The 12,687-nt window shown below is 43.2% G+C and overlaps 1 long non-coding RNA gene across 1 annotated transcript; it reads right to left on the reverse strand.

The window, feature by feature from the left end:
- Positions 1-515: 515 nt before the first annotated feature.
- Positions 516-10,034, reverse strand: LOC120438706. The gene is made up of 4 exons (XR_005612064.1): positions 9,973-10,034; positions 9,802-9,888; positions 9,587-9,688; positions 516-572 (listed from the first exon to the last, which is right to left on the reverse strand). It is a non-coding gene; the product is annotated as an uncharacterized LOC120438706 (long non-coding RNA).
- Positions 10,035-12,687: the final 2,653 nt, after the last annotated feature.

Here is a 12,687-nt window from a genome sequence, read left to right on the forward strand (position 1 = left end):
AGCATGAAGTTCTGAACAAAGGAAGAATATCATTTTATTTTTTTATAAACTTTTTTGAATACATGTTGATACATTTCTTCACAGATTTGTAAGTGTTCCACTTATTACCAATATCTTAAATCTTTATAGAAATCCTCTTACTGCTCTGCATATGGTCAGCCAGCTCCTCCTGCTTCATTCTCCTCAAGAAGTCCACTGTGATCTTCACAAATGCCTCTCTGCTGCTCCCCTGCTCATCATCCTCACTCTGACTCTCTAAGCATTCTGGGTAATCTGGGCTCAGAACCTTCTGGATCTTCTTCAGCTCGTTCTTCACAAAAGTGATGATGTTGTCCTCCAGCAGCTGGAACAGAATACTTTATCAGACTGAAATCATGGAGCCAAACATCAGATCCATGTTGGACCCTCTGACAATCCACTGGTCTACAAAGAGCAGCATGGAGATGACTGTGAACAGAATAGATGTAACAGTAGTTGTTGTACATGTACAGACCATAAATATGGAGTCCAGCTGTGTTTGATGCTGCTGGGCAGACTGACCTCTGGGAACCTCTGAGCTCTGCTGGTCCACTCTGTGGAGGAAATATGGAGAATTAGTTCAAGTACAGAACAAATAAAGAAGGTTTCTCCTATTTCACCCATAGTCCTTAGCTATCCTGAGAGCAATCAAAGGTTGCCAGGAGCGAGCGAGCGAGGGAGCGATCGATGGATAGATCATGTTAATATGTGGAGATTCTGAAGGCTGATCCAAAAATGATTATATTTGAAATATTAGTTCAGTTCTCTTCCCAACCCCAGCAGCTCTCTGTTGTAGGTTTGAGTGTTCACTAAAATAAAAGAGTTCTAACATCTCACCTGTTTGTTCTATTCAAGCATAGATGTACACTATTTTTAATCATTTCTATTGCAAATATTAATAACAGTTAAATTAATTTTAATTCATCAAATTCCAATTGTAAAACGATCACACTGTGTTCTTGTGCTCTTGGGAAGTCCGGACTTGCGTGTGAACTTACGAAGTCTGGACTACCAAGATCAGATATATAGTACCGGTTCGATCCTGACCTTGGATGCCAAGATGGCGCCAGTGTGCTCGGCAGGCCATCCTGCTCATTCTCCTACCTCATCTTACCCTCGTCTCTGTTTTTGTACTTTTTATTTAGACTGTTGTGTGCTTTTTATTCTTGTCTTGGCTTCATGCCTCTCAGAAAACAATGCTTTAATCACATATGATCGGTTAACTCTGCTAAACCTCCGGCCACCTCTCTTCCACAAGCCGGAGCCATCTTGGGACTTAGGAGACGCTACGCTGCCATGTACCTGCCCATCTACTAGAACTTTCTGCCTTCCTCCACCTTCCCTGTTTAAGAGGTGCTCCAAGAAGCATGGTAAGAGGAGTGGAATTCAGGTTCGCCTTAAAGCCTTACTTAAGGCACATGCTGCAGCTAATTCCTCTCCCATCCAGGACTTTCGGCAGTTTCCATTCACCTCCCACCGCCAGCCATACTTCAAACTGCTCAACCATTGCTGGATCTGCCCTGTTGGACTGAATTTTATCCGACCTTTCCAGTGGTGGCACCTAAGCAAGCTGAGACGTGCCTCTGTCGGGGACGAGGTGACTAAGGGCCTATGGCATTGTTAAACACAAGATCGCTGGTGAATAAATGTTTTTCTCATCCTGCACCTGGATGTTTTATTCCTGACTGAAACTTGGATTCACCCTGGTGAGCTTTTCTCCTTCTCTGAACTGCTTCCCCCTGACTGTGTTTTTTTTTTCAGCTCACCGAGACTTCCGAGGAAGGGTGGAGGCATAGCCCCGGTTTTTAAAAATAAACGTAAACTTTGGCGACTGCCTTCTCCTACTTTCTCTAGCTTTGAGGCTCAATTATTGGAACTGACTGCCCCCCCACCACCCCATGACTCTGTGTGCTGTGATTTATCGGCCACCCAATGCCCTGCCATTTTAATTATATTGGATCTGTCTGCTGCTTTTGATATGGTAGACCATAAAATTCTTTTAGACAGACTGGAACATGTTATAGGCATCAAGGATTCTGCCCTTAATTGGTTTAAATTCTACCTCTTTTTCTGTCATGATGGGCTGCTACTCATCCCCCACTGCCCTTGTTTGCTGTGGAGTACCACAGAGATCTGTGCTGGGCCCTCTACTGTTTGCCTTGTACATGTTACCCCTGGGTTCTCTCTTTGACAAGTATCAAATCTCCTACCACTGTCATGCTGATGACCAGAGATGGGCAGTAACGCGTTACTGTAATCTGATTACTTTTTTCAGGTAATGAGTAAATTAAGTGATTACTATTGCAAAAACGGTAATTAGATTACCGTTACTTTTCCGTAGGAACGCTACGTTACTGCGTTACTAAAACTGTGATTTTTTTGCGAGAATGTCTCATGACAGTGACGTAAGCGAGTGCTACGTTCGTGACAACAGCTGTGTGCATATCAACAGTGGATCATATATCGAGTGCGGGAGAGAGTATGAGCATGCAGCGTTTAAAGCGTGGAAGTACTGACCCTTATTTTGAGTTTGATTCCATAAAAAGTGACTAAAACATTAGTGTCCGTTGTGCGTGGGAAGAAAACATCTTTTTACAGCGGAAAAAAACCCCTAAACTTCCAAGCAAGCACCGAGTGCGCTACCACGTAATGGGAAACTCACAGAGAAACTCGCGGATTCTTCAACTGACCGCTGCGGCACACCTGCACCAGGGTAAACCTCCGCCTATGCCACTCCTGCTTTACAGGTGAAAATAGAGCAACAGGACCGCTAGTCTGTGATGTTATTTATTTTCTGCTGTGTTTTACTTTCATCTATTTGAAAGAATGAGTGTAAACACACACACACACAAAAAAAAACATATTTTATGTGCTGGAATGTGCAGAAAAAAAGTTTAAATGTTAAACAAATTTCTTCCAGTCAGAGAATGTTGCATATAATTAAAGTTTTGCTTGATGCATAAAGTTAAAAGGTTAAAACTAATAAAACAAGTTTTAAAAAGAGAGTTTTCCATTTGATTACATTTTGTATGATGGATTATGCAGAAAAAGTAGAATTGGGCTGAAAGATCTATCGGGGGAAGTAATCAGTAATTAGTTACTGATTACTTTTTTCAAGTAACTTGACCAACACTGCTGATGACATTCAAATCTATTTCCAATTGTCTGATGACCTGCCAGCTTCATTTCATTGGTCTGACTGCTTGTAAGAGGTCACAGAGTGGCTGTCAGCCAATTCTCTCATTTTAAATGAGGAGAAAACTGAGATTATGGTGATAATTTGATAGTCAAACTCCATGAGATCAGCTAGCTGCCCGATTTGGTCCCTTTGCTTGCTTTCTTACAGATACTTAGAGTAATCTAGGTGTTTTCCTGGATAGTTCATTTAAGCTGGATAAACGGGTTTCCTCTGTGGTTAACTCTGGCTTCTTCCAGTTGCCCCAAATTTCCAAGGTCAAATGTTTAGCACCGTACAAAGATCTTGAAAAACGTATACAACTCACTCACCTCTAATGATTACAGCTCGTTCAGAATGCTGCGGCTCGTCACCTAACCGGAACTAGAAAGCTTTCCTCCATTACTCCAGTGCTCTCTGATTTGCATTGGCTGCCTATTAAATTTTGTATTGATTTTTAATTTCTGCTGCTTACGTCTGTGAAGGTTCTCAGTCATCCAGGTCATTGTAGTCTAAGGAGCTTGGAAAGCAAAGCATCTGGACTTCTTTGAGTTGCTTGAAGACGTTTCACCTCTCATCCGAGAAGCTTCTTCAGAACAGAACTGAAGAAGCTTCTCGGATGAGAGGTGAAACGTCTTCAAGCAACTCAAAGAAGTCCAGACGCTTTTTGCTTTTTTTTTTGTTTTTCTGCTCCTTTTTTGCTTTCCAAGCTCCTCCTTCCAAGCTCCTTAGACTTCTGCTGCTTACTTTCAAATGCCTAAACAACCTTGCCCCTGACTATCTCACCGACCTTCTCAGTCTCTATACTTCCAGCTGTTCTTTACGATCATCTGGTCAGTTACTTCTGGCCAAGCTCAGGCACCGTCTGAAGACTGTAGCACCAAACCTAATAAATGGAATAATCTTCCTGCTGCCATTCGTACCTCTGACTCCATTCAATCCTTTAAAACATGCTTGAAAACTTACCTTTCAACCTGGCTTTTCCGACTCGCTAATTCTCACCGCTCATTAATTGCTGTATCGTTACTCATTTCTCTGGATTATCATGAATTCTCCCTAGCCTAGCTCTACTAACTAATGCCCTTGTTTGTTTCTCTATTTTACCTTGTTTAAATGATTTATTGTTCAGTGTAATCATTTTACTGTTTATTTATTACTGTGAAGCACTTTGGTGTACCCTCGGTTTTAAACAGCTATACAAATAAAATTGTATTGTTATTTACTCTGATCTATTAAATATCATAAATAAAGCACCTCACAAAACTTGCGACATGGTGTAAACCAGGTAGTATCTCAGCACATCAGAGCAGTATGCATCACATGATAGAGCAACTGTTTTGTGCAAGACCTGTCGGAGGGTCTTGCACAGTTAAACTAGTTTAAGAGAGAGAAGAGAAGTTTTCTCTCTCAAGGACATTGCACAGGCCCTATTGACAGTATTTGGTGCTACATATTTGTTTAAGGCATTTTTTCTCCGAGCAACAGTTTGATTGGAAAAAAACACAAAATTCAGACTGAGGTTAAATGTGATAGAAACAGCTCACACTGACATCCATCCAGATAAAAGATGGATGTTATGAAGCTGTGTTTGCATTTATTTGCACTGCTTTCCCCTCTGGATGTCTGTTTATGTTCAGCTTTAAGTATAAAAGGCTCCATTTTCTAAGTTATTAAATATAAATATGAATTTATGCTGATATTGCAAAAACCAAAACGTTTTTGAAATCTGCATAAAATTTCATTTTAAATTACTTTTTGAATATTACTTTAAATACTTAGATTTAAAGTTCTGCTAAAAGTTTCAGTTAAAGGATCAGTATTACTGAACTGGCAAATATTTTGGGTGCAGTGAATTTGTTTCATAGAAGTATAATAAAAAATAAAAAGCTTTAGTGATTAGTTTTTTTTAAATTTAATTTAATAAAATAATAATAATTTGAGTATGAACTCATACAAAATGCAGCAAGACATTTAATTAAAAATAACAAAAAAAACTGTTTAAACTATATTGGATTCATATCACTGTCGGACATAAAAAAGTGGTATGGTGCCATCTCTACCAAGAACGCGAGTACTTGAGTATTGAGAAACAGCCAAAGGCATTTTTAATCTCATCTCTCCACCTTGAAAAACTAATAACTGAGTGAAAACACTCTCATAGAAATCTGAGCATAAGATAAGATAACCTTTATTAGTCCCACACGTGGGAAATTTGTTTTGTCACAGCAGGAAGTGGACAGTGCAAAAGTTCTGAAGAATAAATTAGAATATAATAAGAATATATACCGTACACAACTGTACAGAATAGAATAAAATAAAATACTATATACAGTAGAATAAAATAGAATAAAATATACAATAGGATAAAAATAGAATACAAATGCTGTATACAACTGAGTAAAATACAACTTTGTCAGATAAAGAGTATTGCAGTTAGTGTTATTGCACATGTGTGGATGTGTGTGTTTGATCAGTTAAAGTCTTTGTTGTGGAGTCTGACAGCAGTGGGGAGGAAAGACCTGCAAAATCTCTCCGTCCCACACCGTGGGTGCCACAGCCTGCCACTGAAGGAGCTGCTCAGTGCTGTCACGGTCTCCTGCATGGGGTGGGAGATGTTGTCCAACAGTGATGACAGCTTAGCTGCCATTCTCCTGTCACTCACCACCTCCACTGGGTCCAGAGGGCATTCTAGAACAGAGCTGGCCCTTCTGATCAGCCTGTTCAGTCTCTTCCTGTCCCCGGCAGAGATGCTGCTACCCTAGCAGACCACACCGTAAAAGATGGCTGAGGCCACCACAGAGCCATAGAAGGTCTTCAGGAGTGGGCCCTCCACTCCAAACGACCTGAGTCTCCGCAGCAGGTACAGCCTGCTCTGCCCTTGTCATGATTCTGGGTCATTTTGACCCAGTGTTCTTAGTTTTCCTGTGGTTCTAAATTTTGTTCTTTGTGTTCATAGGATTGTTTGGTTTGGTATTTGGATTGCCCACGTGTCCGTGCTTGTATTGTGGTGTTTGTTCTGGTACCGTGTTCCATCCTTTGTGTTCTGTATTCTCCTCATCCCCTCCTGTATTCCTTCTTGTTCTCTGCCTCTCTCTGTGCTCCTCTTTGTGTACTCTGTGTTGTGTTTAAGGTCCACATCTCAGTGTCTGTATTTTCGGTTTCGTGTCCTCCCCGCTCTGTCATAGGTGATTGTCCTCAGCTGTGTTCCCCGTGTGTTCCCACTTCCCTCGTTAACCCTCTGTGTATTTATGTGCATGTCTTTCTCAGTTCAGTGTCGCTTCGTCAATGTCTCCTCCCGAACCTGTGTTCCCTCGGTCCTCAGTTTAGTTCTCCCAGTTTAGTTTTGTTACTTTGTCAGTCCTGCAATAAAGCAGCACTTTTGAGTTCCACTTCAGTCTCTGTGAGTTTTGCATTTGGGTCCTCATCTGCCTCCACACAGCGTGTTCCTGACAGCCCTTTCCTGTAGAGGACGTCTGAGTTATGAGTCCGGTCCAGTTTGTTGTTCAGATGAACACCAAGGTACCTGTAGCTGTCCACAGCCTCAATGTCCATACCTTGGATGTTCAGTGGTTGCAGTGGAGGATGTTTGTGCCTGCGGAAGTCTACCACCAGCTCCTTGGTTTTACTGGTGTTGATGTGGAGGTAGTTCAGCTGGCACCAGTCCACAAAGTCTTGGGTCAGTCCTCTGTACTCCTTGTCGTCCCCATCAGTGATGAGGCCGACTATTGTAGAGTCATCAGAGAACTTCTGCAGGAAGCACTGGGTGGAGTTGTGGGAGAAGTCTGCAGTGTAGATGTTGAAGAGGAACGGAGCCAGAACTGTTCCCTGTGGGGCCCCCGTACTGTAGACGAGCCTGTCCGGCACACAGCCCTGAGTCCTCACATACTGTGGTCGGTCGGTGAGGTAGTCCAAAATCCAGGTAGTGAGGTGATGGTCCACTCCTGAGTTCTCCAGCTTGTCCTTCAGAACCGAGGGAAGAATAGTGTTGAAGGCACTGGAGAAATCAAAGAACATGATTCTCACAGTGCTCCCAGCGGTCTCCAGGTGAGCGAGGGAACGATGTGGGAGGTGAATGACGGCATCATCCGCTCCAATGCCAGGTTGGTAGGCAAACTGAAGTGGGTCCAGTTATGAGCTCACCAGGTGCCGAAGCTGAGCCAGGACCAGCTGCTCCAGGGTCTTCATCAGGTGGGATGTCAGAGCCACCGGCCTGTAGCTGCTGAGGTCCTTGGGGCGTGAAGTCTTTGTCACTGGTACAACACAGGAGCTGTAGGACTCTTCCCAGCCTCAGGCTCAGGTTGTAGAGGTGCTCCATCACCCCACACAGTTGGTCCGCGCAGGACCTGACGACCCTCGAGCTGATGCCATCTGGGCCCGCTGCCTTCTTGCCATTAATCCTCCTCAGTTCCCTCCTAACCTGGGTGGTTGCGAGAGACAGGCTGGAGCCTTGTGTTGAGTGTGTATTGGATGCTGTTGTTGGGGGTGGGGAGGCGTGAGCAGGGTGAATAAAGGAGGTGTGAAGTGTCTGAGGTGTCAGAGGTGGAACAGCAGCAGTGGGGGTGGGTGAGTCTGCAGCTGATGTTGGAGACTGCCTCATGGCTGAATCAAATCTGTTGAAGAAATGATTCAGTTCATTTGCCCACCTCACATCCCTCCCAGGCAGAGAGTTCTGATGTTTGTGGCCTGAGATGGTTCTAAGGCCTCTCCAGACTTCGCCAACGTTGTTGGCTGAAGCTGAAGCTGGTTCTCCATCTTCTGCCTGTAGCTGTCCTTCCCATTCCTTATCAGTCCCCTCAGCTCTCTCTGCACCCTTTTCAACTCCTCTTTGTCTTTGGATTTGAAGGCCCTCCTCTTCTGCTTGAGGACAGCTTTAATTTCTGGGGTAATCCAAGGTTTGTTGTTGGAGAAACACCGCACAGTCCTGGTAGGTACGGTGTTATCCACACAGAAATTAATATAGTCAGTAATGCATGTAGTAAGGCTGTCGATGTCCTCTCCGTGGTCGTCACAGATCACCTCCCACACAGTCGACTCAAAACAATCTCAGGCGATGGCGCTCCTTTCCAGCACAACACCTGTGTCTTTTCTTCCTCAGCTCGCTGGGAATGTTGAGTCTGTCCACCGGCAGTACCGCTGCGGGACGTAGTGCTAACAGCTGATCCCTACTGTAAACAAAGGATCCCTGCACTGGGTTCCCAGACACGGGTGAAAAAAGTGGAAAAGAAAACTAAGAAAAACGACCAGATCTAACACAAAACAGTAGAACATGATTGCAAAGTCTTATTGCTAATACTTTAGTTATAAAAATTACGAGAAAAAAAACAGATGAGAAAGAAAGAAACTCAGAATGAGCAGAGCTGCTGTAACAGGCTGCCGCACACGGGGAGCGCTGGAAGCGCTCATCATCTTTGATCAGCATGTGAATGTTAAGCAGCAAACAGAAGTCTAGTTCAGCCTCATGTGTACAGGTTACAAAGGTTTCTAGAGTGCGATCAATGCTCTGATCAGCTGATCCACACCGTGTCTCGTCTACAGTTAGTACAACACACAGCAGCCAAACTCCTACACACACTGAGGACAGTGAACACATCACTGCAGTCCTCACAGAATCACAGCAGCTTCACGTTCACAGCAGAATCCAGTTTAATCAAATGTTACAGCTGCACTTTATATCTCGGAGCATCTTCTAGCTTTAAGCTGAGACCCTCAGACCAGAGAATAAATGACTGTTACAGGGTCAAAGGTCAGGATTGATACACAGGACTGTGTTTCACTGTTTCAGCATCAACACTGTGGAACAAACTTGCTGTCACTGTGAGATCAGCACATCAGTAAGATGTAGTAAACTCCTCCGGATGAATCCTGCATTCCTGATCTGTCAATTGATCCAGCTGTCTGCAGATTCATCACTGTGGTCGGCCTGCTGCCAACAGCAGCTGGATCGCTGCTGCCAACAGCAGCTGGATCACTGCTTGATGTTTGAAAGGAGCTTTCTTTATCACTCAGTTCATTATAGGAACAAGAAGCTCATCAGATCCTGTCTGTGTGACACTGAAGGTGAGATTAACAATCAAAGATGCAGTCCCAGTGTGATCCACTAACAGTGTGTTATCATTTATATAGAAACTCACAGGAAAAGAGGAAGCACACACGTATAAATGTGTGAATGAGGCGAGTATCAAAGAGCTCAGAGGAGAAAAGCTCCATATAAGAACCATTGTTCCCATTATTATTCCAAACTGTTCCAGCCTGTAAAGCTGAACTCTGTGTGAACAGCTGACCTGTGTCATGTGACCAAGAACACAAACATGATCTACTGTCAGATCAGGACACGTGTTACTGTTTAACAGCACACTGCAACATTCACACGTTCATCAAACAAACACACATTACCTCTCTGCAGGACCACACACGCCCGATTTAAAGTCAGGAACAGCACCTTTAGACCCGTCACTCTGTAAGGACACAAAGCTGGGTTCAGGTTTCTGACGGATCCTAAAAAAAATAACAATGATGAAAAAAGTTATATAAATACTTGTACTAATATTTAGTACATGTACACAGCTGATGTTATTTTAGACATTTTGAAACTGTTTATCACTTAATACTTTTTAAAAGATTCAAATCTTCTGATGACATCCAGCAACACATCACTCTTTAAGGACACAGAGCTGGGTGGAGGTCCAGGTGGGTTCCTGTGAATAATGATGGAGCAGTGATGTGAGTGCTGAGCTGTGACATGGAGAAGAGTCATGGACAGTTAGAGATGGTCATCTCACCTCTGAGCTTTGGTCTGGCTCTCATGTTCCCCACACAGAGTGCTTTTAGAGGGAGGGACTCCCTCCTCTCTGTCCTCACACTGATCCATGCTGCTCAATTCACATCAGCTCACACACACTTTCTACCTTCACCTGCAGAGGAAACACAAATCATTCATGTGCACATCAACTGAAATCCTCCTTTCCATCATGTGTGCTGTCCAAATATCAGCTGCTTCTTTCCTGCTTCATCTCAGTGTCAGCTGAGAGAATGACAAACCCACTATGTGTCAACATTTGATGGATGATGACACAGAAATGTGAAATGATGTTGACCTAAATCTGTCCTGATGATAATGAGAAGCTTTGATGAGTTGTGACTCTCTGAGGTGTCACTAGGATGTAGAAACACTGGGGCTCAGCTCTGAAATCTTTGCTATTTTCACTTGATAACAGGAGCTGTTTAAAGTTATTGAGTGTGTTTGATAGTAAAGTGAATGTAAATGTGAGACACTGTGTGCTCACAGCTAAAGGCTGCAGTCAGCTGTGTTAGAGCGTCTTTCACACAATGATCCTTTAATAAACACTCAGAGCTCCATGTTGATGAAGCAGTCATGTGTGAGCTTGTTCAGGTTTCACAGGCTTCCAGTTTCATATTACACTTCCTCCTCACAGTCAGCCTAATTTCACAGCTGCAGAAAATCCTCAAACAGCTGAAAGTGAAGCATTGCTTCCTGTATGAGGAGAGCCAACAGTCTATTTACATGTCATGTCTAAGTTACAGCTAGAATAAATGATCATTTACAAAGTCTGCTGCTCTCTCTGTAACCATCTGACCATCAACTAACTCTGTGCTGCTGCTCTCATTCACAAAGTGCTCAATTACATTTTTTACTTGTGTCTTTAAGAGCTCTTAGCGTTAGCATGTTGTCTGGCTAGCTTAGTATCGGAGCTCTGCAGGTGTCTCGTGTGTAAATATTAATCACAGTGACAGTAAAGGGATGTGACATCATCACGTACGCTGCGTCCTCTGTGGACTCTGAGTGAGTACAAACTGTAAGCACACAAACACGAACGTAGCTCAGAGTGGCGGACACACTCGTCCTCGTTGGTCCAGCTGTGAGTCCGTTTCCGTGAACTATGGAGAGGCAGATTTGTGCTGAACTAAGCTGCACACAGCTGATGTTAGCCAGGAAAACATTACACACTGACTTTAATGGAGACACCGGAAATACAAACACAGTTTGTTGTGTGAAGAAATCAAACATGAGCTGAACAAACAGTAAAATTCCTAAAGACAAACTGTTAAAGGAGGAAACAAAGCAAACTTACAGTTTTTTCACACACACCAACAACAAGCTCCACTCCACACCTGGACACTAAACACGGGCTGTATCCCAATTCAGGGTCTGCAGCCTTAAAGGCCGCATTTTAAGGCCGATTATGTCACAGCGACACGCCGAAGACTGTCCCAATTCAAGGGCTGCTCGAAATGCGGCCCTCAAATGCGTCCCTCATTTTCCTGAATTTTAAGGATGTGGCGGTGTAGAATTTGTGGCCCAACATATCCCAGACTTTATAGCGTGGTGTTGGGTGTGGATAAGTTTGCCGAAAAAACGGCGGAAGCGGAGCAGCCAAAGAGTAAACTTTTAAAAGTAAGTACTGAATATTATGTCACTTATTTATGTGCAAATGTTTAATAATGAATAACAAAATGAAAATCAAAAATGAATAACAAAACATTACTGTTGGCCACATGTCGGGAAAGTTATGTGACATTAGCGATGTTTGTACTAACTTGGTTTTAAAGCCTTTACTTTAAAATATACGCCGTTCAATAGTCGACCTTAATCTTACAGAGAATGTGATGATTTTATGGATAATTAAAGTCAGTCATATATCCACAAACACAACAAGCTGAAAGTCAGTGATGCTGCTCGGTTTGCAGTCCTGAATATCACGGCACAAGCAGGATTCACTGCACTGTTAATGTTAGCTATGTTATATTGCTGCCTCTGTTCGGTGGTGTCGAGCCAAACGGACTTTAACGTGTGTTTGAACGAGCTGACGGTTAACTCGTTAAGCTGAAAGAAAGATGCTTTAATCACAGGAGTCACACATGTGTCCACTGTACCATCTGGAACTCTTCTTGTTTAGCACTCGTAATAACACAAACACTAAATCCTCCTTCTCTTGTGCTGTTTTGTAGCAGTGTATACACCTGAGACTGTCACCTGTCTGTCTGTCCTGCACTCTCTCTGTTTCTTTCTCTCTGATTGTGGAATAAAAGTATGAACATGTATTTATAAGTTACACTTGTGTTTGAATCCTGCAGCTTATCACACATTTGATTTCCATGTGTGACGACTGCAAGTGTCCAGAGTGAGGACAGACTGAGGGACCCACTGCTGCACATCATCTGTGAGGCTTTGCACCCCTGATGATCCACCAGGACAAACTCAGCAGTGAGTGAGGAAGAGGAGGAGGAAGAGCCAGCAGCAGCTGACAGATGGAGAGAATAGACAGACTGTTCCCTGTTTGTGAATGACTGCTAGGAAAGTTTAACATAACTAATTGTCTGTCCTGAATCAGTCTTATTAGGTAATGTTCTAATAATGTTATCATTCCAGTGTTTTCAGTGTGGGAGAAAGTACTCAGGGCCTTCAAGTTACACACTATGAAAGGCAGCAACAAGTTTAATATTCAGAAACCTAAAGTATGTATCAGCAGCAGAAT

Source organism: Oreochromis aureus, linkage group 3, assembly GCF_013358895.1.
Source record: "Oreochromis aureus strain Israel breed Guangdong linkage group 3, ZZ_aureus, whole genome shotgun sequence".
Classification (NCBI taxonomy): Eukaryota; Metazoa; Chordata; class Actinopteri; order Cichliformes; family Cichlidae; genus Oreochromis; species Oreochromis aureus.